The sequence below is a fragment of the Salmo salar genome, chromosome ssa20 (assembly GCF_905237065.1).
Source record: "Salmo salar chromosome ssa20, Ssal_v3.1, whole genome shotgun sequence".
NCBI classification, from domain to species: Eukaryota; Metazoa; Chordata; class Actinopteri; order Salmoniformes; family Salmonidae; genus Salmo; species Salmo salar.
The window spans coordinates 95,645,420-95,672,322 of NC_059461.1; the positions used below are offsets into that span (position 1 = coordinate 95,645,420).

The 26,903-nt window shown below is 42.5% G+C and overlaps 1 protein-coding gene across 2 annotated transcripts in view; it reads right to left on the bottom strand.

The window, feature by feature from the left end:
- Nucleotides 1-25,254, bottom strand: part of cntn5 (contactin 5) — a 488,559-nt gene extending 463,305 nt beyond the window's left edge. For both annotated transcript variants that reach the window (XM_045704177.1, XM_045704176.1), the window contains exon 1: nucleotides 24,846-25,254. The gene's annotated coding sequence lies outside the window, so the exon portion shown is untranslated. The remainder of the gene's footprint in view (nucleotides 1-24,845) is intronic.
- Nucleotides 25,255-26,903: the final 1,649 nt, after the last annotated feature.

Below are 26,903 nucleotides of genomic sequence, written 5' to 3' on the forward strand. Positions count from 1 at the left end.
ATAAGAAATATTGTTCAAAAAAAGAGCCATGACCTCAATTGGTGGGAATGAAATGGAACAAGTCACATCCACTAGATTCCTCTGAGTTGTAATTTATGAAAAGTCATCCTGGAAAGATCAGATTCAATTTGTCTGCAGCAAAGTGATGAAATCTGTTGGTATCATCAGAATGATTTGTAGTATTGTCTGGGCCAGTGCATATGCCTCCTACCTACACAATTTACTCATTATACAAAATTAATTTGCAAGACTAGCCACCTCCTCTAATTATCTGGCTCAATCTGCACCTTTGTTTAAGAAACTCAATATCTTGTCTATTTACGACATTAACCTCTCTGGGCTGGGGGGCAGTATTTTCACGTCCGGATGAAAAGCGTGCCCAGAGTAAACTGCCTGCTACTCAGGCCCAGAAGCTAGGATATGCATATTATTAGATTTGGATAGAAAACACTCTGAAGATTCTAAAACTGTTTGAATGGTGTCTGTGAGTATAACAGAACTCATTTTGCAGGCAAAAACCTGAGAAAAATCCAACCAGGAAGTGGGAAATCTGAGGTTTGTAGTTTTGTGATTGCCTATCCAGTATACAGTGTCTGTGGGGACATATTGCACTTCCCAAGGCTTCCACTAGATGTCAACAGTCTTTAGAACATTGTTTCATGCTTCTACTGTGAATGGGAAGAGAATAAGAGCTGTTTGAACCAGGTGTCTGGCAGAATGCAATGAGCTAAGTCACACGCGCGGCGTGAGAGCGAGCTGAGTTCCTTTTCATTTCTAAAAACAAAGGAATTGTCCGGTTGGAATATTATTGAAGATTTATGATAAAAACATCCTAAAGATTGATTCTATACATCGTTTGACATGTTTCTACAAACTGTAATGGAACTTTTTTGACTTTTCGTCTGGACTTAGTGACCGCGCCTTGTGCATTTGGAATAGTGAATTGAAAGCGCAAACAAAAAGGAGGTATTTGGACATAAATATGGACTTTATCGAACAAAACAAACATTTATTGTGGAACTGGGATTCCTGGTTGTGCATTCCAATGAAGATCGTCAAAGGTAAGTGAATATTTATAATGCTATTTCTGACTTCTGTTGACTCCACAACATGGCGGGTATCTGTATGGCTTGTTTTGGTGGCTGAGCGCTGTACTCAGATTATTGCAAAGTGTGCTTTCGCCGTAAAGCTTTTTTGAAATCTGACACAGCGGTTGCATTAAGGAGAAGTTTATCTTTAATTCTATGCATAACACTTGTATCTTTCATCAACGTTTATGATGAGTATTTCTGTAAATTGATGAAGCTCTCTGCAAAATCACTGGATATTTTGGAAGCAAAACATTACTGATCATAACGCGCCAATGTAAACTAAGATTTTTGGATATAAATATGAACTTTATCGAACAAAACACACATGTGTTGCGTAACATGAGGTCCTATTAGTGCCATCTGATGAAGATCATCAAAGGTTAGTGATTCATTTTATCTCTATTTCTGCTTTTTGTGACTCCTCTCTTTGGCTGGAAAATGGTGTATGTTTTTTTGTGACTAGGCGCTGACCTAACATAATCGCATGGTGTGCTTTCACCGTAAAGCCTTTTTGAAATCGGACACTGTGGTTGGATTAACAAGAAGTGTATCTTTAAAATGGTGTATAATACTTGTGTGTTTGAGGAATTTTAACCTGTTTAGGATAGGGGGCAGTATTGACACGGCTGGATAAAAAACATACCCGATTCAATCTGGTTACCACTCCTACCCAGTAACTAGAATATGCATATACTTATTACATATGGATAGAAAACACCCTAAATTTTCTAAAACTGTTTGAATGGTGTCTGTGAGTATAACAGAACTCAAATGGCAGATCAAAACCTGAGAGATTCCTTTACAGGAAGTGGCCTGTCTGACCATTTCTTGAACTTCTTTTCCATCTCTATCATTTACTAAGGATCTCTGCTCTAACGTGACACTTCCCACGTCGTCCATAGGCGCTCAGAGCGCGGGAAAAAACAGAATGTCGTCATTCCAGCCCCAGGCTGAAACACATTATCGCCTTTCTCAAGTGGCCGATCAAGGGACACTGGCTTATGCGCGTGACCCCGACCGCCCCCGCCTTTGGGATTTTTTCCTCTGTTTGCCGAAAAGGAGATTCCCTGTCGGAATATTATCGCTTTTCTACGAGAAAAATGTCGTAAAAATTGATTTTAAACAGCGGTTGACATGCTTCGAAGTACGGTAATGGAATATTTAGAATTTTATTGTCACGAATTGCGCCATGCGCGCGACACTTCTTTACTATTTCGGATAGTGTCTGGAACGCATTCGAACAAAACGCCGCTATTCGGATATAACGATGGATTATTTTGGACCAAACCAACATTTGTTATTGAAGTAGCAGTCCTGGGTGTGCATTCTGACGAAGACAACAAAAGGTAATCAAACTTTTATAATAGTAAATATGATTATGGTGAGTGCTAAACTTGCCGGGTGTCTAAATAAGCGAGCCCGTGATGCCTGGGCTATGTACTTAGAATATTGCAAAATGTACTTTCACCAAAAAGCTATTTTAAAATCGGACATATCGAGTGCATAGAGGAGGTCTGTATCTATAATTCTTAAAATAATTGTTATGCTTTTTGTGAACGTTTATCGTGAGTAATTTAGTAAAATGTTAGCGAATTCCCGGAAGTTTGCGGGGGTATGCTAGTTCTGAACGTCACATGCTAATGTAAAAAGCTGGTTTTTGATATAAATATGAACTTGATTGAACAAAACATGCATGTATTGTATAACATAATGTCCTAGGGTTGTCATCTGATGAAGATCATCAAAGGTGAGTGCTGCATTTAGCTGTCTTCTGGGTTTTGGTGACATTATATGCTGGCTTGAAAAATGGGTGTCTGATTATTTCTGGCTTGGTACTCTGCTGACATAATCTAATGTTTTGCTTTCGTTGTAAAGCCTTTTTGAAATCGGACAGTGTGGTTAGATTAACGAGAGTCTTGTCTTTAAATGGCTGTAAAATAGTCATATGTTTGAGAAATTGAAGTAATAGGATTTTTAAGGTTTTGAAAATCGCGCCACAGGCTGGCAGTGGCTGTTACGTAGGTGGGACGAATTCGTCCCGCCTAGCCTAGAGAGGTTAATTATGAGATTTCTGTTGTTTGAATTTGGCGCCCTGCACTTTCACTGGCTGTTGTCAAATCGATCCCGTTAACGGGATTTGAGCCATAAGTTAATGTACGCCAACTACGCACTTTCATCTACAAATACTCATACCTCCAAGACAGTTTACCTAAACCCTTCAGTGGATTCTTCCAGGTCCCAGTTTACCTAAACCCTTCAATGGATTCTTCCAGGTCCCAGTTTACCTAAACCCTTCAATGGATTCTTCCAGGTCCCAGTTTACCTAAACCCTTCAATGGATTCTTCCAGGTCCCAGTTTACCTAAACCCTTCAATGGATTCTTCCAGGTCCCAGTTTACCTAAACCCTTCAATGGATTCTTCCAGGTCCCAGACAGATGCTCTTCAATGGATTCTTCCAGGTTAATTCTGAAATCCATCTATACAACACAAGACACTGTGATAACCTTCACCCTACCCACTGCCGCACTTCACATAGTCAATTCTCTATCAGATACAGGAGGTACCATACTCTGGAATTCTTATCTTCATAATGCCAAAACATCATCATCCCTTAATAACTTCAAGCGAAGACTGGAGGTCAGCCTGACGAACCAAACTACTCAGTAATCTCCTCCATGAAGACTGGAGGTCAGCCTGATGAACCAAACTGCTCAGTAATCTCCTCCATGAAGACTGGAGGTCAGCCTGATGAACCAAACTACTCAGTAATCTCCTCCATGAAGACTGGAGGTCAGCCTGATGAACCAAACTACTCAGTAATCTCCTCCATGAAGACTGGAGGTCAGCCTGATGAACCAAACTGCTCAGTAATCTCCTCCATGAAGACTGGGGGTCAGCCTGATGAACCAAACTACTCAGTAATCTCCTCCATGAAGACTGGGGGTCAGCCTGAACTAAACTACTCAGTAATCTCCTCCATGAAGACTGGAGGTCAGCCTGATGAACCAAACTACTCAGTAATCTCCTTCATGAAGACTGGAGGTCAGCCTGATGAACTAAACTACTCAGTAATCTCCTCCATGAAGACTGGGGATCAGCCTGAACCAAACTACTCAGTAATCTCCTCCATGAAGACTGGAGGTCAGCCTGATGAACCAAACTACTCAGTAATCTCCTCCATGAAGACTGGGGGTCAGCCTGATGAACCAAACTACTCAGTAATCTCCTCCATGAAGACTGGAGGTCAGCCTGATGAACCAAACTACTCAGTAATCTCCTCCATGAAGACTGGGGGTCAGCCTGATGAACCAAACTACTCAGTAATCTCCTCCATGAAGACTGGAGGTCAGCCTGATGAACCAAACTACTCAGTAATCTCCTCCATGAAGACTGGAGGTCAGCCTGATGAACCAAACTACTCAGTAATCTCCTCCATGAAGACTGGAGGTCAGCCTGATGAACCAAACTACTCAGTAATCTCCTCCATGAAGACTGGGGATCAGCCTGAACCAAACTACTCAGTAATCTCCTCCATGAAGACTGGAGGTCAGCCTGATGAACCAAACTACTCAGTAATCTCCTCCATGAAGACTGGGGGTCAGCCTGATGAACCAAACTACTCAGTAATCTCCTCCATGAAGACTGGAGGTCAGCCTGATGAACCATATAGCCTAACTGTCACACACTCACATGCACACACCCATTGATTACTGATCAATTAATTTATACATGTATAATTAGTAGGTTTTGTTATCTGTTTAAACAAACCTTTGGTATTTTTGTATTTATGTATGTATGTTGTTTTTTGTGGTGTGGTTTTCATATAAGCCCTTGGGCTTCCAACACACCTTCCAACACACCTTCCAACACACCTGCACACAGTTTTTTTCTAATTTGTTTTTATCTGTATTGTTGTCTATTATTGTTTTTTTGGTGCAAATAAATGTTTTAATAAAAAACTACATTAGTACAATGAATATGTTGAGCACAAACAATTGTTTGTGGGTTCAACACTAGGTGATGCTCAGACATGCTGGCTGGGTAGCTTACAACAACATGTTTTATTTTACCTTTATTTAACTAGGCAAGTCAGTTAAGAACAAATCCTTATTTTCAATGACGGCCTACCGGGGAACAGTGGGTTAACTGCCTTGTTCAGGGGTAGAACGACAGATTTTTACCTTGTCAGCTCGGGGGATTCGAACATGCAACCTTTCGGTTACTAGTCCAACGCTCTAACCACTAGGCTACACTCTCTCTTCGTGCTCCCTGAGGTCCCATTATCTCCCTGTGATTCCATTATCTCCCTGGGGTCCCATTATCTCTCTGAAGTTCCATTATATTGCCGAGGTCCCATTATCTCTCCGAGGTCCCATTATCTCACTGAGGTCCCATTATCTCCCTGTGGTCCTATTATCTCCCATTATCTTCATGAGGTCCCATTATCTCCCATTATCTCTCTGAGGACCCCATTATCTCCCCGAGGTCCCATTATCTCTCTGAAGTTCTATTATATTGCCGAGGTCCCATTATCTCCCTGTGGTCCTATTATCTCCCATTATCTTCATGAGGTCCCATTATCTCCCATTATCTCTATGAGGACCCCATTATCTCCCCGAGGTCCCATTATCTCACTGAGGTCCCATTATCTCCCTGTGGTCCTATTATCTCCCATTATCTCTCTGAGGTCCCCATTATCTCCCTGGGGTCCCCATTATCTCTCTGAGGTCCCATTATCTCCCTGAGGTCCCATTATCTCCCATTATCTCTCTGAGGTCCCCGTTATCTCCCGAGGTTCCATTATCTCACTGAGGTCCAATTATCTCCCTGTGATCCTATTATCTTCATGGGGTCCCATTATCTCTCTGAAGTTCCATTATATTGCCGAGGTCCCATTATCTCCCATTATCTCCCCGAGGTCCCATTATCTCACTGAGGTCCCATTATCTCCCTGTGGTCCCATTATCTCCATGAGGTCCCATTATCTCCCATTATCTCTCTGAGGTCCCCATTATCTCCCTGGATCCCCATTATCTCACTGAGGTCCCCATTATCTCCCTGGGGTCCCCATTATCTCACTGAGGTCCCCATTATCTCCCTGGGATCCCCATTATCTCTCTGAGGTCCCATTATCTCCCTGAGGTCCCATTATCTCCCATTATCTCTCTGAGGTCCCCGTTATCTCCCCGAGGTCCCATTATCTCACTGAGGTCCCCATTATCTCCCTGGGGTCCCCATTATCTCACTGAGGTCCCCATTATCTCCCTGGGGTCCCCATTATCTCTCTGAGGTCCTATTATCTCCCATTATCTCACTGAGGTCCCCATTATCTCCCTGGGTTCCCCATTATCTCCCTGAGGTCCCATTATCCCATCTCAGTGAGACACTGTTACACACAAACACACCAGCACACACACACACACACGCGCACACACACCATCCCCCATTCTTGTCACTGTGGGGACACTGTTTTGCTCCAGCATCCCAAGGTGTAGGCTTCACTGCATTGTCTCTTTCAATTAGATATGAACCCAAGCCTGTTGGCCCAAGTCAATATCCCTTTTTGTTAAGAGAAAGAGTTCTGCGGGTGAGGCAGTATCTTATATAAACACTCTCATGAATCCATGTCAAATTGTAAATGAGTTGACCTTGAAGATAATTTCATATTGATTACAGAAAAACAATGATACCTCAACAGTTATTCCGTTGAGCTACCTTGATACCACATTACATAACTGCATCTCGCTCGTACTGCAGAACACTCAATGGGCTATTCCGCTCACAGGCAGTGTTCAATTAAGTTAGTTTGGGAGAGTGAAACACTGAGTGATTACAAGGTAAATGGCCTACTAGGGTAGACTTGTGTGTGAACGTCTCATATATACTGAACAAAAATAGGAATGCAACAATTTTACGGAATTAAAGTTCATATTAGGAAATCAGTCAATTGAAATAAATTCATTAGGCCCTAATCTATGGATTTCACATGACTGAGCAGGGGCCACTTGGGAGCCAGGCCCACCGACTGGGGAGCCAGGCCCACCCACTGGGGAGCCAGGCCCAGCCACTGGGGAGCCAGGCCCACCCACTGGGGAGCCAGGCCCACCCACTGGGGAGCCAGGCCCAGCCACTGGGGAGCCAGGCCCACCCACTGGGGAGCCAGGCCCAGCCACTGGGGAGTCAGGCCCAGCCACTGGGGAGCCAGGCCCACCCACTGGGGAGCCAGGCCCAGCCACTGGGGAGTCAGGCCCAGCCACTGGGGAGCCAGGCCCAGCCAATCAGAATGAGTTTAAACCCACAAAAAAAAGCGTTATTAAAGACAGAAAGCTCAGTTTCATCAGCTGTCCAGGTGGCTGCTCAGTTTCATCAGCTGTCCAGGTGGCTGCTCAGTTTCAGCAGTTGTCCAGGTGGCTGCTCAGTTTCATCAGCTGTCCAGGTGGCTGCTCAGTTTCATCAGCTGTCCAGGTGGCTGCTCAGTTTCATCAGCTGTCCAGGTGGCTGCTCAGTTTCATCAGCTGTCCAGGTGGCTGCTCAGTTTCAGCAGCTGTCCAGGTGGCTGCTCAGTTTCATCAGCTGTCCAGGTGGCTGCTCAGTTTCATCAGCTGTCCAGGTGGCTGCTCAGTTTCATCAGCTGTCCAGGTGGCTGCTCAGTTTCATCAGCTGTCCAGGTGGCTGCTCAGACGATCCTGCAGGTGAAGAAGCCGGAAGTGGTCCTCTGCTGGCGTGGATACATGTGGTCTGCGGTTGTGAGGCTTACTGACAAATTCTCTAAAACGACATTGGAGGCGGCTTATGGTAGAGAAACATTACATTCTCTGCAAACAGCTGTGGTGAACATTCCTGCAGTCAGCATGCCAATTGCATGCTCCTCAATACTTGAGACATCTGTGGCATTGTGTCGTGTGACATTTTAGAGTGGCCTTTTATTGTCCCCAGCACAAGGTGCACCTGTGTAATTATTGTGCTATTTAATCATCTTCTGATATGCCACACCTGTCAAGTGGATGGATTATTTTGGAAAGCAGCAATGGTCACTAACAGGCATGTAAACACATTTGTGAACAAACGTTGAAAGAAATAAGGTTTTTGTGCGTATGGAACATTTCTGGGATCTTTTATTTCAGCTCATGAAACATGGGACCAACATTTTACATGTTGCATTTGTATTTTTGTTCAGCGTAGGTAAAACCCTTCACAGTGAGAGGACAGAATAGAGGCTAAATAGTCAACTCAGATGCTATTTGAAAAACTACTAGCTAGCTAGAATAAGAAAGCATTCATGAACGAGCGTAAATAGTTGAGATTGTTTCCACTTTCAAACTGTAAAAAAGTCTCAACCCTCCTGACTGTCAAGATTTGTGAGAAGATCTGGATTGATGTTACTTTCACTGTGGGTTGTATTAGTATATACACTAGGCTGTGTGGGTTGTATTAGTATATATACACTAGGCTGTGTGGGTTGTATTAGTATATACACTAGGCTGTGTGGGTTGTATTAGTATATATACACTAGGCTGTGTGGGTTGTATTAGTATATATACACTAGGCTGTGTGGGTTGTATTAGTATATACACTAGGCTGTGTGGGTTGTATTAGTATATATACACTAGGCTGTGTGGGTTGTATTAGTATATATACACTAGGCTGTGTGGGTTGTATTAGTATATACACTAGGCTGTGTGGGTTGTATTAGTATATATACACTAGGCTGTGTGGGTTGTATTAGTATATATACACTAGGCTGTGTGGGTTGTATTAGTATATATACACTAGGCTGTGTGGGTTATATTATTATATATACACTAGGCTGTGTGGGTTGTATTAGTATATATACACTAGGCTGTGTGGGTTGTATTAGTATATATACACTAGGCTGTGTGGGTTGTATTAGTATATACACTAGGCTGTGTGGGTTGTATTAGTATATACACTAGGCTGTGTGGGTTGTATTAGTATATATACACTAGGCTGTGTGGGTTATATTAGTATATACACTAGGCTGTGTGGGTTGTATTAGTATATATACACTAGGCTTTGTGGGTTATATTAGTATATACACACTAGGCTGTGTGGGTTGTATTAGTATATACACTAGGCTGTGTGGGTTGTATTAGTATATACACACTAGGCTGTGTGTGGGTTATATTAGTATATATACACTAGGCTGTGTGGGTTATATTAGTATATACACTAGGCTGTGTGGGTTGTATTAGTATATATACACTAGGCTGTGTGGGTTATATTAGTATATATACACTAGGCTGTGTGGGTTGTATTAGTATATACACTAGGCTATGTGGGTTGTATTAGTATATATACACCAGGCTGTGTGGGTTGTATTAGTATATACACTAGGCTGTGTGGGTTATATTAGTATATACACTAGGCTGTGTGGGTTGTATTAGTATATACACTAGGCTGTGTGGGTTGTATTAGTATATATACACTAGGCTGTGTGGGTTGTATTAGTATATATACACTAGGCTGTGTGGGTTGTATTAGTATATATACACTAGGCTGTGTGGGTTGTATTAGTATATATACACTAGGCTGTGTGGGTTATATTAGTATATACACTAGGCTGTGTGGGTTGTATTAGTATATACACTAGGCTGTGTGGGTTATATTAGTATATATACACTAGGCTGTGTGGGTTGTATTAGTATATATACACTAGGCTGTGTGGGTTGTATTAGTATATATACACTAGGCTGTGTGGGTTGTATTAGTATATATACACTAGGCTGTGTGGGTTGTATTAGTATATATACACTAGGCTGTGTGGGTTGTATTAGTATATACACTAGGCTGTGTGGGTTGTATTAGTATATACACTAGGCTGTGTGGGTTATATTAGTATATATACACTAGGCTGTGTGGGTTGTATTAGTATATATACACTAGGCTGTGTGGGTTGTATTAGTATATATACACTAGGCTGTGTGGGTTATATTAGTATATACACTAGGCTGTGTGGGTTGTATTAGTATATATACACTAGGCTGTGTGGGTTATATTAGTATATACACTAGGCTGTGTGGATTGTATTAGTATATATACACTAGGCTGTGTGGGTTGTATTAGTATATATACACTAGGCTGTGTGGGTTGTATTAGTATATACACTAGGCTGTGTGGGTTATATTAGTATATACACTAGGCTGTGTGGGTTGTATTAGTATATACACTAGGCTGTGTGGGTTATATTAGTATATATACACTAGGCTGTGTGGGTTGTATTAGTATATATACACTAGGCTGTGTGGGTTATATTAGTATATACACTAGGCTGTGTGGGTTATATTAGTATATACACTAGGCTGTGTGGGTTGTATTAGTATATATACACTAGGCTGTGTGGGTTGTATTAGTATATATACACTAGGCTGTGTGGGTTGTATTAGTATATATACACTAGGCTGTGTGGGTTGTATTAGTATATATACACTAGGCTGTGTGGGTTGTATTAGTATATATACACTAGGCTGTGTGGGTTGTATTAGTATATATACACTAGGCTGTGTGGGTTATATTAGTATATATACACTAGGCTGTGTGGGTTGTATTAGTATATATACACTAGGCTGTGTGGGTTATATTAGTATATATACACTAGGCTGTGTGGGTTATATTAGTATATATACACTAGGCTGTGTGGGTTGTATTAGTATATATACACTAGGCTGTGTGGGTTGTATTAGTATATATACACTAGGCTGTGTGGGTTATATTAGTATATACACTAGGCTGTGTGGGTTGTATTAGTATATATACACTAGGCTGTGTGGGTTATATTAGTATATACACTAGGCTGTGTGGGTTGTATTAGTATATATACACTAGGCTGTGTGGGTTGTATTAGTATATATACACTAGGCTGTGTGGGTTGTATTAGTATATATACACTAGGCTGTGTGGGTTATATTAGTATATACACTAGGCTGTGTGGGTTGTATTAGTATATACACTAGGCTGTGTGGGTTATATTAGTATATATACACTAGGCTGTGTGGGTTGTATTAGTATATATACACTAGGCTGTGTGGGTTATATTAGTATATACACTAGGCTGTGTGGGTTATATTAGTATATACACTAGGCTGTGTGGGTTGTATTAGTATATATACACTAGGCTGTGTGGGTTGTATTAGTATATATACACTAGGCTGTGTGGGTTGTATTAGTATATATACACTAGGCTGTGTGGGTTGTATTAGTATATATACACTAGGCTGTGTGGGTTGTATTAGTATATATACACTAGGCTGTGTGGGTTGTATTAGTATATATACACTAGGCTGTGTGGGTTATATTAGTATATATACACTAGGCTGTGTGGGTTGTATTAGTATATATACACTAGGCTGTGTGGGTTATATTAGTATATATACACTAGGCTGTGTGGGTTATATTAGTATATATACACTAGGCTGTGTGGGTTATATTAGTATATACACTAGGCTGTGTGGGTTATATTAGTATATATACACTAGGCTGTGTGGGTTATATTAGTATATACACTAGGCTGTGTGGGTTATATTAGTATATATACACTAGGCTGTGTGGGTTATATTAGTATATATACACTAGGCTGTGTGGGTTGTATTAGTATATATACACTAGGCTGTGTGGGTTGTATTAGTATATATACACTAGGCTGTGTGGGTTATATTAGTATATACACTAGGCTGTGTGGGTTGTATTAGTATATACACTAGGCTGTGTGGGTTGTATTAGTATATACACTAGGCTGTGTGGGTTGTATTAGTATATACACTAGGCTGTGTGGGTTATATTAGTATATATACACTAGGCTGTGTGTCGCTGGTTTACATCAGGGGTCTCCAACCTTTTCTAACACGAGAGCTACTCATTTTTTTCTAGCTTTCAAATAGGCCCATTCTTCTCCTCTCCCCTGCAACTCTTTCCTGGTCCTTAGTGTACTAGAGAAAGTAGTGCACTGTGTTGCCAACTCATCCCTGGTCCTTAGTGTACTAGAGAAAGTAGTGCACTATGTTTTCAGTCAATATACCTGGTAAAATAATGGTTCATAAACACATTTAACCTGTCTGGGCTAGGGGGCAGTATTTTCACGGCCGGATAAAAATGGGGTGCAAAGGAGCACCGTACCCGATTTAAACTGGTTACTACTCTTTCCCAGAAATGAGAATATGCATATTATTAGTAGATTTGGATAGAAAACACTCTGAAGTTTCTAAAACTGTTTGAATGGTGTCTGTGAGTATAACAGAACTCATATGGCAGGCAAAAACCTGAGAAAATTCCAAGCAGGAAGTGGCCTTTCTGCGAATTTGTAGTTCTCCATTTGCTTCTCTATCGAAACTACAATGCCCGTGGGGTTATGTAGCACTTTCTAAGGCTTCCATTGGCTCTCTAAAGCGTTCAGAAAGCGGATTGAGGCGTCTCCTGTCTCTGGGCAGATAACAGGAGCACAGTTTGTCAGTGGTCTGCCCGGTGACTAAGAGATTGGAAATGCGCGTTCACGAGACCTCGCCATTTTTTCTCTTCCTTTTTGAATGAATACAGCATTGTCCGGTTAGAATATTATCGCTATTTTACGAGAAAAATACCATAAAGATTGATTTTAAACAGCGTTTGACATGCTTCTAAGTACGGTAATGGAACATTTTGATTTTTTTTGTCTCGAAATGCGCTCGGCGTTACCCTTTGGATAGTGACCTGAACGCACAAACAAAACAGAGGTATTTGCACATAACTTTGGATTATTTGGAACAAAAACAACATTTGTTGTGGAAGTAGCAGTCCTGGGAGTGCATTCTGACGAAGAACAGCAAAGGTTATCCAATTTTTCTAATACTAATTCTGAGTTTAGTGAGCCCCGAACTTGGCAGGTGTCAAATTAGCTAGCCGTGATGGCTGAGCTATGTACTCAGAATATTGCAAAATGTGCTTTCACCGAAAAGCTATTTTAAAATATGACATAGCGATTTCATAAAGGAGTTCTGTATCTATAATTCTTAAAATTATTGTTATGCATTTTGTCAACGTTTATCATGAGTAATTTAGTAAATTCACCGGAAGTTTTCGTTGGAAATAAAATTTCTGAACATCACACGCCAATGTAAAAAGCTGTTTTTTGATATAAATATGAACTTGATTGAACAAAACATGCATGTATTGTATAACATAATGTCCTAGAAGTGTCATCTGATGAAGATCATCAAAGGTTAGTGCTGCATTTAGCTGTGTTTTGGGTTTTTGTGACACATATGCTAGCTTGAAAAATGGCTGTGTGTTTATTTGTGTCTATGTCCTCTCCTAACATAATCTAATGTTTTGCTTTCGCTGTAAAGCCTTTTTGAAATCGGACAATGTGGTTAGATTAACGAGAGTCTTATCTTTCAAATGGTGTAAAATATTGAAATTATAGCATTTTTGAGGTTTTTGTATTTCGCGCCACGCTCTTCCACTGGCTGTTGAATAGAGTGGGACGCTAACGTCCCACCTACCCATAGAGGTTAATGGGGGCCCTATAAAATCAGATTTTTTTTCTCCCAAATTCTGTTTCTCTGATTTATTTTTCCAGCTTGTAGATTATTTTAGTTTTTCACTCTCTAAATTACAAGTGTTCCTAGAGAAACAACTAAATGGGATGTTTACAAGTGTTCCTAGAGAAACAACTAAATGGGATGTTTACAAGTGTTCCTAGAGAAACAACTAAATGGGATGTTTACAAGTGTTCCTAGAGAAACAACTAAATGGGATGTTTTGAGTCGATGTCAATAATTAAATCACATCAGAAGACAATTATTTTACAGTCTGGAAGAATTACACATTTCGATGTTTGAGTGTAATTTCCCTTTAATTGTGCATCTGGCCCTTTAATTGTGCATTTAGCGAGTGAGAACCGTGCCATATAATGTGCTGCTATAACTATGGTCCTCTACTGCTGCTGCTCATTTCATGGCAAAGTTTACCAAAAACATAGATACAAATTATATACTTTTATATCATACAGTTAACATTTAATTGAGAAGGTTTTGGGGAAAGTATTTCTGCCAACGCACAAGACGATTATCACATCATCTGGCCACACAGAGTGTTAGACAAAGATCCGCACCACACAAACAGACAGGGGCAATATTGCTGGAAATTAATTGGCAGATATTGTGTTAGGTTTGGCTTTTTAAGCCAATAGTGGCTAACCAGGGGTGGGATAATGTCAATGTTGCGTTGATAAGATAGTAGCTGGGAGCTTGTGGTGTCTGATACTTGTGAGATTTGTTTATGACAGTTTGTATGTATTTTCAGAATAGTTAGCTACTGGTAGCTGTGAGCTACTGGTAGCTGGCGATCGACCATCAAGTCAATCACACTCAATTCTAAGACATTCTGAGCCATGTTACAGGTATCGACTTTAACATTCCTCTAAACTCATTCCACTTTGGAACACCAAAAAAAGACTAGGTCATAATTCCCTCAAATTTGAGTTTCACCACTGAAGTAATTCTCTGGACCCCAGAGCAGGTTTGAGACCATAATTGAATTATCATATTTCCTAACACACAAGGCAAGAAGAAAGTGGATTTAAATACTGGAAAGTAATTTGCAAACAGCATCTGCTGAGTCAGACGTATTTACACCCTAACAAATAAAAATAAATGGAAATGATGGCGATAACCTCTATAGTCTCATAATAACCTATCCAGTCTCAGGGTGCGTCCCAAATGTTAAATAAAGGTTAAATAAAATGTAAACATTTAAACAATTAAAAATGGCACCCTATTCCCTAGATCACAATTTACATTCTGTGACAACACAAAAGCTACTTTCAAAGGCGCATTAAATCCATTCCGTATTCAGACCACATGCACAACACGGACCACTCAAAAACCTCTCTCCATCTGAGAAATGTCTGGGAATCTAAGGAGGTTTTAATGCAACACGGACCACTCAAAAACCTCTCCGTCTGAGAAATGTCTGGGAATCTAAGGAGGTTTTAATGCAACACGGACCACTCAAAAACCTCTCTCCGTCTGAGAAATGTCTGGGAATCTAAGGAGGTTTTAATGCAACACGGACCACTCAAAAACCTCTCTCCGTCTGAGAAATGTCTGGGAATCTAAGGAGGTTTTAATGCAACACGGACCACTCAAAAACCTCTCTCCGTCTGAGAAATGTCTCGGGAATCTAAGGAGGTTTTAATGCAACACGGACCACTCAAAAACCTCTCCATCTGAGAAATGTCTGGGAATCTAAGGAGGTTTTAATGCAACACGGACCACTCAAAAACCTCTCTCCGTCTGAGAAATGTCTGGGAATCTAAGGAGGTTTTAATGCAACACGGACCACTCAAAAACCTCTCTCCGTCTGAGAAATGTCTGGGAATCTAAGGAGGTTTTAATGCAACACGGACCACTCAAAAACCTCTCTCCGTCTGAGAAATGTCTGGGAATCTAAGGAGGTTTTAATGCAACACGGACCACTCAAAAACCTCTCTCCGTCTGAGAAATGTCTGGGAATCTAAGGAGGTTTTAATGCAACACGGACCACTCAAAAACCTCTCCGTCTGAGAAATGTCTGGGAATCTAAGGAGGTTTTAATGCAACACGGACCACTCAAAAACCTCTCTCCGTCTGAGAAATGTCTGGGAATCTAAGGAGGTTTTAATGCAACACGGACCACTCAAAAACCTCTCTCCGTCTGAGAAATGTCTGGGAATCTAAGGAGGTTTTAATGCAACACGGACCACTCAAAAACCTCTCCGTCTGAGAAATGTCTGGGAATCTAAGGAGGTTTTAATGCAACACAGACCACTCAAAAACCTCTCTCCGTCTGAGAAATGTCTGGGAATCTAAGGAGGTTTTAATGCAACACGGACCACTCAAAAACCTCTCTCCGTCTGAGAAATGTCTGGGAATCTAAGGAGGTTTTAATGCAACACGGACCACTCAAAAACCTCTCTCCGTCTGAGAAATGTCTGGGAATCTAAGGAGGTTTTAATGCAACACGGACCACTCAAAAACCTCTCTCCATCTGAGAAATGTCTGGGGAATCTAAGGAGGTTTTAATGCAACACGGACCACTCAAAACCCTCTCCGTCTGAGAAATGTCTGGGAATCTAAGGAGGTTTTAATGCAACACGGACCACTCAAAAACCTCTCCGTCTGAGAAATGTCTGGGAATCTAAGGAGGTTTTAATGCAACACGGACCACTCAAAAACCTCTCTCCGTCTGAGAAATGTCTGGGAATCTAAGGAGGTTTTAATGCAACACGGACCACTCAAAAACCTCTCTCCGTCTGAGAAATGTCTGGGAATCTAAGGAGGTTTTTATGCAACACGGACCACTCAAAAACCTCTCTCCGTCTGAGAAATGTCTGGGAATCTAAGGAGGTTTTAATGCAACACGGACCACTCAAAACCTCTCTCCGTCTGAGAAATGTCTGGGAATCTAAGGAGGTTTTAATGCAACACGGACCACTCAAAAACCTCTCCGTCTGAGAAATGTCTGGGAATCTAAGGAGGTTTTAATGCAACACGGACCACTCAAAAACCTCTCCGTCTGAGAAATGTCTGGGAATCTAAGGAGGTTTTAATGCAACACGGACCACTCAAAAACCTCTCTCCGTCTGAGAAATGTCTGGGAATCTAAGGAGGTTTTAATGCAACACGGACCACTCAAAAACCTGTCTCCGTCTGAGAAATGTCTGGGAATCTAAGGAGGTTTTTATGCAACACGGACCACTCAAAAACCTCTCTCCGTCTGAGAAATGTCTGGGAATCTAAGGAGGTTTTAATGCAACACGGACCACTCAAAAACCTCTCTCCGTCTGAGAAATGTCTGGGAATCTAAGGAGGTTTTAATGCAACACGGACCACTCAAAAACCTCTCTCCGTCTGAGAAATGTCTGGGAATCTAAGGAGGTTTTAATGCAACACGGACCACTCAAAAACCTCTCTCCGTCTGAGAAATGTCTGGGAATCTAAGGAGGTTTTAATGCAACACGGACCACTCAAAAACCTCTCTCCGTCTGAGAAATGTCTGGGAATCTAAGGAGGTTTTAATGCAACACGGACCACTCAAAAACCTCTCCGTCTGAGAAATGTCTGGGAATCTAAGGAGGTTTTAATGCAACACGGACCACTCAAAAACTCTCCCGTCTGAGAAATGTCTGGGAATCTAAGGAGGTTTTAATGCAACACGGACCACTCAAAAACCTCTCCGTCTGAGAAATGTCTGGGAATCTAAGGAGGTTTTAATGCAACACGGACCACTCAAAAACCTCTCCGTCTGAGAAATGTCTGGGAATCTAAGGAGGTTTTAATGCAACACGGACATCTCAAAAACCTCTCTCCATCTGAGAAATGTCTGGGAATCTAAGGAGGTTTTAATGCAACACGGACCACTCAAAAACCTCTCTCCATCTGAGAAATGTCTGGGAATCTAAGGAGGTTTTAATGCAACACGGACCACTCAAAAACCTCTCTCCGTCTGAGAAATGTCTGGGAATCTAAGGAGGTTTTAATGCAACACGGACCACTCAAAAACCTCTCCATCTGAGAAATGTCTGGGAATCTAAGGAGGTTTTAATGCAACACGGACCACTCAAAAACCTCTCTCCGTCTGAGAAATGTCTGGGAATCTAAGGAGGTTTTAATGCAACACGGACCACTCAAAAACCTCTCTCCGTCTGAGAAATGTCTGGGAATCTAAGGAGGTTTTAATGCAACACGGACCACTCAAAAACCTCTCCGTCTGAGAAATGTCTGGGAATCTAAGGAGGTTTTAATGCAACACGGACCACTCAAAAACCTCTCCGTCTGAGAAATGTCTGGGAATCTAAGGAGGTTTTAATGCAACACGGACCACTCAAAAACCTCTCCGTCTGAGAAATGTCTGGGAATCTAAGGAGGTTTTAATGCAACACGGACCACTCAAAAACCTCTCCGTCTGAGAAATGTCTGGGAATCTAAGGAGGTTTTAATGCAACACGGACATCTCAAAAACCTCTCTCCATCTGAGAAATGTCTGGGAATCTAAGGAGGTTTTAATGCAACACGGACCACTCAAAAACCTCTCTCCATCTGAGAAATGTCTGGGAATCTAAGGAGGTTTTAATGCAACACGGACCACTCAAAAACCTCTCTCCGTCTGAGAAATGTCTGGGAATCTAAGGAGGTTTTAATGCAACACGGACCACTCAAAAACCTCTCCATCTGAGAAATGTCTGGGAATCTAAGGAGGTTTTAATGCAACACGGACCACTCAAAAACCTCTCTCCGTCTGAGAAATGTCTGGGAATCTAAGGAGGTTTTAATGCAACACGGACCACTCAAAAACCTCTCCGTCTGAGAAATGTCTGGGAATCTAAGGAGGTTTTAATGCAACACGGACCACTCAAAACCTCTCTCCGTCTGAGAAATGTCTGGGAATCTAAGGAGGTTTTAATGCAACACGGACCACTCAAAAACCTCTCTCCGTCTGAGAAATGTCTGGGAATCTGAGGAGGTTTTAATGCAACACGGACCACTCAAAAACCTCTCTCCGTCTGAGAAATGTCTGGGAATCTAAGGAGGTTTTAATGCAACACGGACCACTCAAAAACCTCTCTCCGTCTGAGAAATGTCTGGGAATCTAAGGAGGTTTTAATGCAACACGGACCACTCAAAAACCTCTCCGTCTGAGAAATGTCTGGGAATCTAAGGAGGTTTTAATGCAACACGGACCACTCAAAAACCTCTCTCCGTCTGAGAAATGTCTGGGAATCTAAGGAGGTTTTAATGCAACACGGACCACTCAAAAACCTCTCTCCGTCTGAGAAATGTCTGGGAATCTAAGGAGGTTTTAATGCAACACGGACCACTCAAAAACCTCTCCGTCTGAGAAATGTCTGGGAATCTAAGGAGGTTTTAATGCAACACGCACCACTCAAAAACCTCTCTCCGTCTGAGAAATGTCTGGGAATCTAAGGAGGTTTTAATGCAACACGGACCACTCAAAAACCTCTCCGTCTGAGAAATGTCTGGGAATCTAAGGAGGTTTTAATGCAACACGGACCACTCAAAAACCTCTCTCCGTCTGAGAAATGTCTGGGAATCTAAGGAGGTTTTAATGCAACACGGACCACTCAAAAACCTCTCTCCGTCTGAGAAATGTCTGGGAATCTAAGGAGGTTTTAATGCAACACGGACCACTCAAAAACCTCTCTCCGTCTGAGAAATGTCTGGGAATCTAAGGAGGTTTTAATGCAACACGGACCACTCAAAAACCTCTCTCCGTCTGAGAAATGTCTGGGAATCTAAGGAGGTTTTAATGCAACACGGACCACTCAAAAACCTCTCTCCGTCTGAGAAATGTCTGGGAATCTAAGGAGGTTTTAATGCAACACGGACCACTCAAAAACCTCTCTCCGTCTGAGAAATGTCTGGGAATCTAAGGAGGTTTTAATGCAACACGGACCACTCAAAAACCTCTCCCGTCTGAGAAATGTCTGGGAATCTAAGGAGGTTTTAATGCAACACGGACCACTCAAAAACCTCTCCGTCTGAGAAATGTCTGGGAATCTAAGGAGGTTTTAATGCAACACGGACCACTCAAAAACCTCTCCGTCTGAGAAATGTCTGGGAATCTAAGGAGATTTTAATGCAACACGGACCACTCAAAAACCTCTCCGTCTGAGAAATGTCTGGGAATCTAAGGAGGTTTTAATGCAACACGGACCACTCAAAAACCTCTCTCCGTCTGAGAAATGTCTGGGAATCTAAGGAGGTTTTAATGCAACACGGACCACTCAAAAACCTCTCTCCGTCTGAGAAATGTCTGGGAATCTAAGGAGGTTTTAATGCAACACGGACCACTCAAAAACCTCTCCGTCTGAGAAATGTCTGGGAATCTAAGGAGGTTTTAATGCAACACGGACCACTCAAAAACCTCTCCGTCTGAGAAATGTCTGGGAATCTAAGGAGGTTTTAATGCAACACGGACCACTCAAAAACCTCTCCGTCTGAGAAATGTCTGGGAATCTAAGGAGGTTTTAATGCAACACGGACCACTCAAAAACCTCTCCGTCTGAGAAATGTCTGGGAATCTAAGGAGGTTTTAATGCAACACGGACCACTCAAAAACCTCTCTCCGTCTGAGAAATGTCTGGGAATCTAAGGAGGTTTTAATGCAACACGGACCACTCAAAAACCTCTCTCCGTCTGAGAAATGTCTGGGAATCTAAGGAGGTTTTAATGCAACACGGACCACTCAAAAACCTCTCTCCGTCTGAGAAATGTCTGGGAATCTAAGGAGGTTTTAATGCAACACGGACCACTCAAAAACCTCTCTCCGTCTGAGAAATGTCTGGGAATCTAAGGAGGTTTTAATGCAACACGGACCACTCAAAAACCTCTCTCCGTCTGAGAAATGTCTGGGAATCTAAGGAGGTTTTAATGCAACACGGACCACTCAAAAACCTCTCTCCGTCTGAGAAATGTCTGGGAATCTAAGGAGGTTTTAATGCAACACGGACCACTCAAAAACCTCTCTCCGTCTGAGAAATGTCTGGGAATCTAAGGAGGTTTTAATGCAACACGGACCACTCAAAAACCTCTCCGTCTGAGAAATGTCTGGGAATCTAAGGAGGTTTTAATGCAACACGGACCACTCAAAAACCTCTCCGTCTGAGAAATGTCTGGGAATCTAAGGAGGTTTTAATGCAACACGGACCACTCAAAAACCTCTCCGTCTGAGAAATGTCTGGGAATCTAAGGAGGTTTTAATGCAACACGGACCACTCAAAAACCTCTCCGTCTGAGAAATGTCTGGGAATCTAAGGAGGTTTTAATGCAACACGGACCACTCAAAAACCTCTCTCCGTCTGAGAAATGTCTGGGAATCTAAGGAGGTTTTAATGCAACACGGACCACTCAAAAACCTCTCTCCGTCTGAGAAATGTCTGGGAATCTAAGGAGGTTTTAATGCAACACGGACCACTCAAAAACCTCTCCGTCTGAGAAATGTCTGGGAATCTAAGGAGGTTTTAATGCAACACGGACCACTCAAAAACCTCTCCGTCTGAGAAATGTCTGGGAATCTAAGGAGGTTTTAATGCAACACGGACCACTCAAAAACCTCTCCGTCTGAGAAATGTCTGGGAATCTAAGGAGGTTTTAATGCAACACGGACCACTCAAAAACCTCTCCGTCTGAGAAATGTCTGGGAATCTAAGGAGGTTTTAATGCAACACGGACCACTCAAAAACCTCTCTCCGTCTGAGAAATGTCTGGGAATCTAAGGAGGTTTTAATGCAACACGGACCACTCAAAAACCTCTCTCCGTCTGAGAAATGTCTGGGAATCTAAGGAGGTTTTAATGCAACACGGACCACTCAAAAACCTCTCCGTCTGAGAAATGTCTGGGAATCTAAGGAGGTTTAATTGCAGAACTGTGAGCATCAAAATGATAATGGACATTAAGAAAATGATAACAATATATGAGTTGACAGAAACCTTATAGCCTTATCAGCCCAACTTAGATGAAGGGGTGCAGGGCCAATGATAGGAGGGAGCTGAGAGCAGCAGGGATAGAGCAAACCGCCAAGAGCTGCCTGACACAGAAGACACAGCATAGGGATTTACTCAATGGCCGTTACTGTTGTAGTCCCACTGTTGCTCAGTTGGTAGAGCATGAGGCTTGCACAGCCAGGGTTGTGGGTTCGATTCCCACAGGGAGCCAATATGTAAAAATGTAATAAAAATGTATGCACTCTACTGTAAGTCGCTCTGGATAAGAGCGCCTGCTAAATCACTAAAATGTAATGTAAATGTTGCTTTGTAGCAAACTCTCTATCAAGTAACAGAAGTCATTGACCATTTTAGACTCTTTGTTATCAAAATATGACAGTGTCACCAGCAAACCATAACACCTCCTCCTCCATGCTTCACGGTGGGAAATACACATGCGGAGATCATCCGTTCACCCACACCGCGTCTCACAAGGACATGGTGGATGGAACCAATAATCTCCCATTTGGACTCTAGACCAAAGGACAGACTTCCACCGGTCTAATGTCCAATGCCCATGTTTCTTGGACCAAGCAAGTCTCTTCTTCTTATTGGTGTCCTTTAATAGTGGATTCTTTGCAGCAATTCAACCATGAAGGCCTGATTCACACAGTCTTCTCTGAACAGTTGATGTTGAGATGTGTCTGTTACTTGAACTCTGTGAAGCATTTATTTGGGCTGCAATTTCAAAGGCTGGTAACTCTAATGTACTTATCCTCTGCAGCAGAGGTAACTCTGGGTCTTCCTTTCCTGTGGTGGTCCTCATGAGAGCCAGTTTCATCATAGTGCTTGAGGGTTTTTACGACTGCACTTGAAGAAACTTTCAAAGTTCTTGAAATGTTCCGTATTGACTGACCTTCATGTCTTAAAGTAATGATGGACTGTTGTTTCTCTTTGCTTATTTGAGCTGTTCTTGCCATAATATGGACTTGGTGTTTTACCAAATAGGGCTATCTTCTGTATACCACCCCTACCTTGTCACAACACAACTGATTGGCTCAAACGAATTAAGAAGGAAAGAAATTCCACAAATTAACAAGGCACACCTTTTAATTGAAATGCATTCCAGGTGACTACCTCATGAAGCTGGTTGAGAGAATGCCAAGAGTGTGCAACGCTGTCATCAAGGCAAAGGGTGGCTATTTGAAGAATCTCAAATATAAAATAGATTTTGATTCATTTAACACTTTTTTGGTTACTACATTATTCCATATGTGTTATTTCATAGTTTCAATGTATTCACTATTACTCTACAATGTAAAAATTAAGAAAAACCCTGGAATGAGTCGGTGTTCTATAACTTGACCAGTAGTGTAGTCCAGGGTTTTGTTAAGCATGTAGTCCAGGTTCTAGTCCAGGGTGTAGTCCAGGGTGTAGTCCAGGGTGTAGTCCAGGTTGTAGTCCAGGGTGTAGTCCAGGGTGTAGTCCAGGGTGTAGTCTAGGGTGTAGTCCAGATTGTAGTCCAGGGTGTAGTCTGGGGTGTAGTCTAGGTTGTAGTCCGGGGTTTTGTTAAGCATGTAGTCCAGGTTCTAGTCCAGGGTGTAGTCCAGGGTGTAGTCCAGGTTCTTGTCCAGGGTGTAGTCCAGGGTGTAGTCCAGGTTCTAGTCCAGGGTGTAGTCCAGGGTGTAGTCCAGGATGTAGTCCAGGGTGTAGTCTAGGGTGTAGTCCAGATTGTAGTCCAGGTTCTAGTCTAGGGTGTAGTCCAGGGTGTAGTCCAGGTTGTAATCCAGGTTGTAGTCCAGGGTGTAGTCCAGGTTCTAGTCTAGGGTGTAGTCCAGATTGTAGTCCAGGGTGTAGTCTGGGGTGTAGTCCGGGGTGTAGTCCAGGGTGTAGTCTAGGTTGTAGTCCAGGGTGTAGTCCAGGGTGTAGTCCAGGTTGTAGTCCAGGTTGTAGTCCAGGGTGTAGTCTAGGTTGTAGTCCAGGGTGTAGTCCAGGTTCTAGTCCAGGGTGTAGTCCAGGGTGTAGTCCAGGGTGTAGTCCAGGTTCTAGTCTAGGTTGTAGTCCAGGGTGTAGTCTAGGGTGTAGTCCAAGGTGTAGTCTAGGGTGTAGTCCAGGGTGTAGTCTAGGGTGTAGTCTAGGGTGTAGTCCAGGGTGTAGTCTAGGGTGTAGTCTAGGGTGTAGTCCAGGGTGTAGTCCAGGGTGTATTCCAGGGTGTAGTCCAGGTTGTAGTCCAGGTTGTAGTCCAGGGTGTAGTCCAGGTTCTAGTCCAAGTTGTAGTCCAGGGTGTAGTCCAGGTTCTAGTCTAAGTTGTAGTCCAGGGTGTAGTCCAGGTTCTAGTCCAGGGTGTAGTCCAGGGTGTGTCACAAATAGAATAACAGCACCATGCTTCTCTGGGCTCAATTCTACATTCATCAAGTATTTCAATGCAACCTCCACTACAGAGGGAAAAGTGAGCATTGTAATCTGCCTGCCCTGTAGGGAAATGGCCACTCTAAACTGGCTCTGACTGGAGGACCTAAGAGCAAGACATCCACTGTAGGGACTGAATCCAGCTTTCAGTGAATGGGCATACACACACACACACACACACACACACACACACACACTCTCTCTCTCTGTGTAAATGCTGGAAGCAAGCAATGAATAAGAAAAGCCAGGCAACTGTTTTGTGGCCAGTCTTACTTGTGCTCAGCAATATGTGGGTTTTGGCTGTAAAAATAAATATATTGCTATTGCAGCAACTATACATTGAGGCGAATCGGAAACAATGGTGTTCATTATTGTTTTGGCCAAATACAAAAACAGAGAGAAGACAAAAGGCTCTAACTAAGTGATCTGAGAGAGGGCTAAATGCACAATGTGAGACTGTAGCCTGTCCACCTTCAATAAATAACGGCAATGTAACAGCTTTCACACATTATATACCATTGTAACTAAATAGACGGCATGACGCAATATCTTGTATTTTGTTGTAAAAACAGTGATATTATATTCTTACTATCTTATTCAGCAGTGAAAAGCAACCTGTTATGTAAGACTTATATTTATTGTAATAAAGCACTAAGGAAATTCTTATTCTTATTATTATGATGATGATGACCTAACAGGCTACATGAAGTCTTCAGCAGTTTGATGCAACGATTTCAGTAACTTGTCTCTCCCAGAGGAGCGCGTGCCTTACCGTGAAACTCCCCGCTCCTATAACCCACAGCTGTAAACCCCACTCTCATCCCTCACAAAGCACCATAAAAACATTTTCAAAGAAGTCTCAATACTCACCGCCAAATGCACGGAACAGGCAGGGTTTTTCCTTCGTAATATCACGTTGTTTTCACTCCGTCCAAGATAATCTAACCGTAAACAACCGGTCTCCGTCGCCCCCGAACAACCGAATGGCACAGAGGACCTTGATTCCAAAACGGTCCTTTCTGTTCCTCAGTCTCTCTCTAAACGATGAGACGACGACGTGAATTGTACATCCTTGGCGCCCTCCGTTGTGTCTCGTGTTAATTTATCCGGTGTCCGTTGCTTTCTGTAGGACTTCACCTTTGCCTTCACTTCGGGAAGCCTTTCCGCCCGTTACCGAACGTGTTTGGAGCGTCTGCCTGACTGTTTGCCTCAGCAGCTTCTGTTCTGCATAACGCGCAGCCCCGTTCTCCAGCTGGAAGGACTGAGCTCCCATCCCACTCCTCAGTCCCCAGTCATTTACCCTAATTCCATCCCACCTAGCAGCTTGTGTCTGTGAACTTCATGCTGGAGAAATAAATACACAGCCCTGAATGTGAAGGTCTCCTACCTCCACGGAGTAGCCTCCTTGAAGGATACCATTTGATTCGTAAGCTATTGTAGCCTAGTTGAGATACTAGCTAGTAGAATACATTGTGTCAATTGTCCAGCAGTATGAATGTCATGTCAAGGGATATGTGGATTGATACCTTAACAAATAGATTGCGAATAGATGACTGTCACAGTGTCGGCCAGGCTCCCGTGTAGGAGATCGGTAGGTAGAATCATTTCCAATAATAGTAGGATTGATTTGGAGATTGGTTGTGATTGCATTTATTTGCTCAAGACCAAAGGAACAGGGGGGAAATATTTTACGAGAAAATACACTCTGGCTCAGTGTCACTTTGCACTTAAGTTGTTGCAAAAAATATATTTTCCCAAACTTGACTTTATTACTGTACACAGTGGCGGTTCTAGCTTGTATGGCTCTATGGGGGACCCCCCCCGCCCATTCAGACATTTGGAACAACACAAATAAATAATCATAACATTTAAAACAATATAAATATAAACATATATACAAAAATAAGACTCATAAATATCAAAAAGAAGTAACAAAGACAAATAGAAACAAATTGTAGTATATAAATACAAATAAAAAAGAGAATCTAATTATTACACCATTACCCTATTGCTAACAAAAACACACAAATACACAAATACAATAACACACTTATAAAGAAGAAAACCTTATTACACTATTGGTCTTCAAACAAGAAACACACAAACTAAATTGCACATCTAATTGCACAACTATTTGCATTAGTACTGTACAAAGTTAGAGGTGCGCTATTTGATAGATTACCCCGCTCCCCCTACCTCGGGCTTCCAGAGGGGAGACCTGAGGTCAACCTCCCCCCCCTCCTCATCTCGTACTTCTGAGTGGGAGACCTTCCCAGGCAGTAGCCTGCCTAGTTCACTAACTATCCCAGGCAGTAGCCTGCCTAGCTCACTAACTATCCCAGGCAGTAGCCTGCCTAGCTCACTAACTATCCCAGGCAGTATCCTGCCTAGCACACTAACTATCCCAGGCAGTAGCCTGCCTAGCTCACTAACTATCCCAGGCAGTAGCCTGCCTAGCTCACTAACTATCCCAGGCAGTAGCCTGCCTAGCTCACTAACTATCCCAGGCAGTAGCCTGCCTAGCTCACTAACTATCCCAGGCAGTAGCCTGCCTAGCTCACTAACTATCCCAGGCAGTAGCCTGCCTAGCACACTAACTATCCCAGGCAGTAGCCTGCCTAGCTCACTAACTATCCCAGGCAGTAGCCTGCCTAGCACACTAACTATCCCAGGCAGTAGCCTGCCTAGCTCACTAACTATCCCAGGCAGTAGCCTGCCTAGCACACTAACTATCCCAGGCAGTAGCCTGCCTAGCTCACTACCTAGAATCAGAGCGCCCACTCTGACAAGGTTAATTGACCCACAGTCCCACATGGTGAGATGATATCATTGCAAGTGAACGATGAAAAAACGATCTTGTAAATGTCACCATTCCAATTTTTTTTTGTGCGGGCTCCCTGTGCCGCCGTGGGCGGCTGCCCAAGTCGC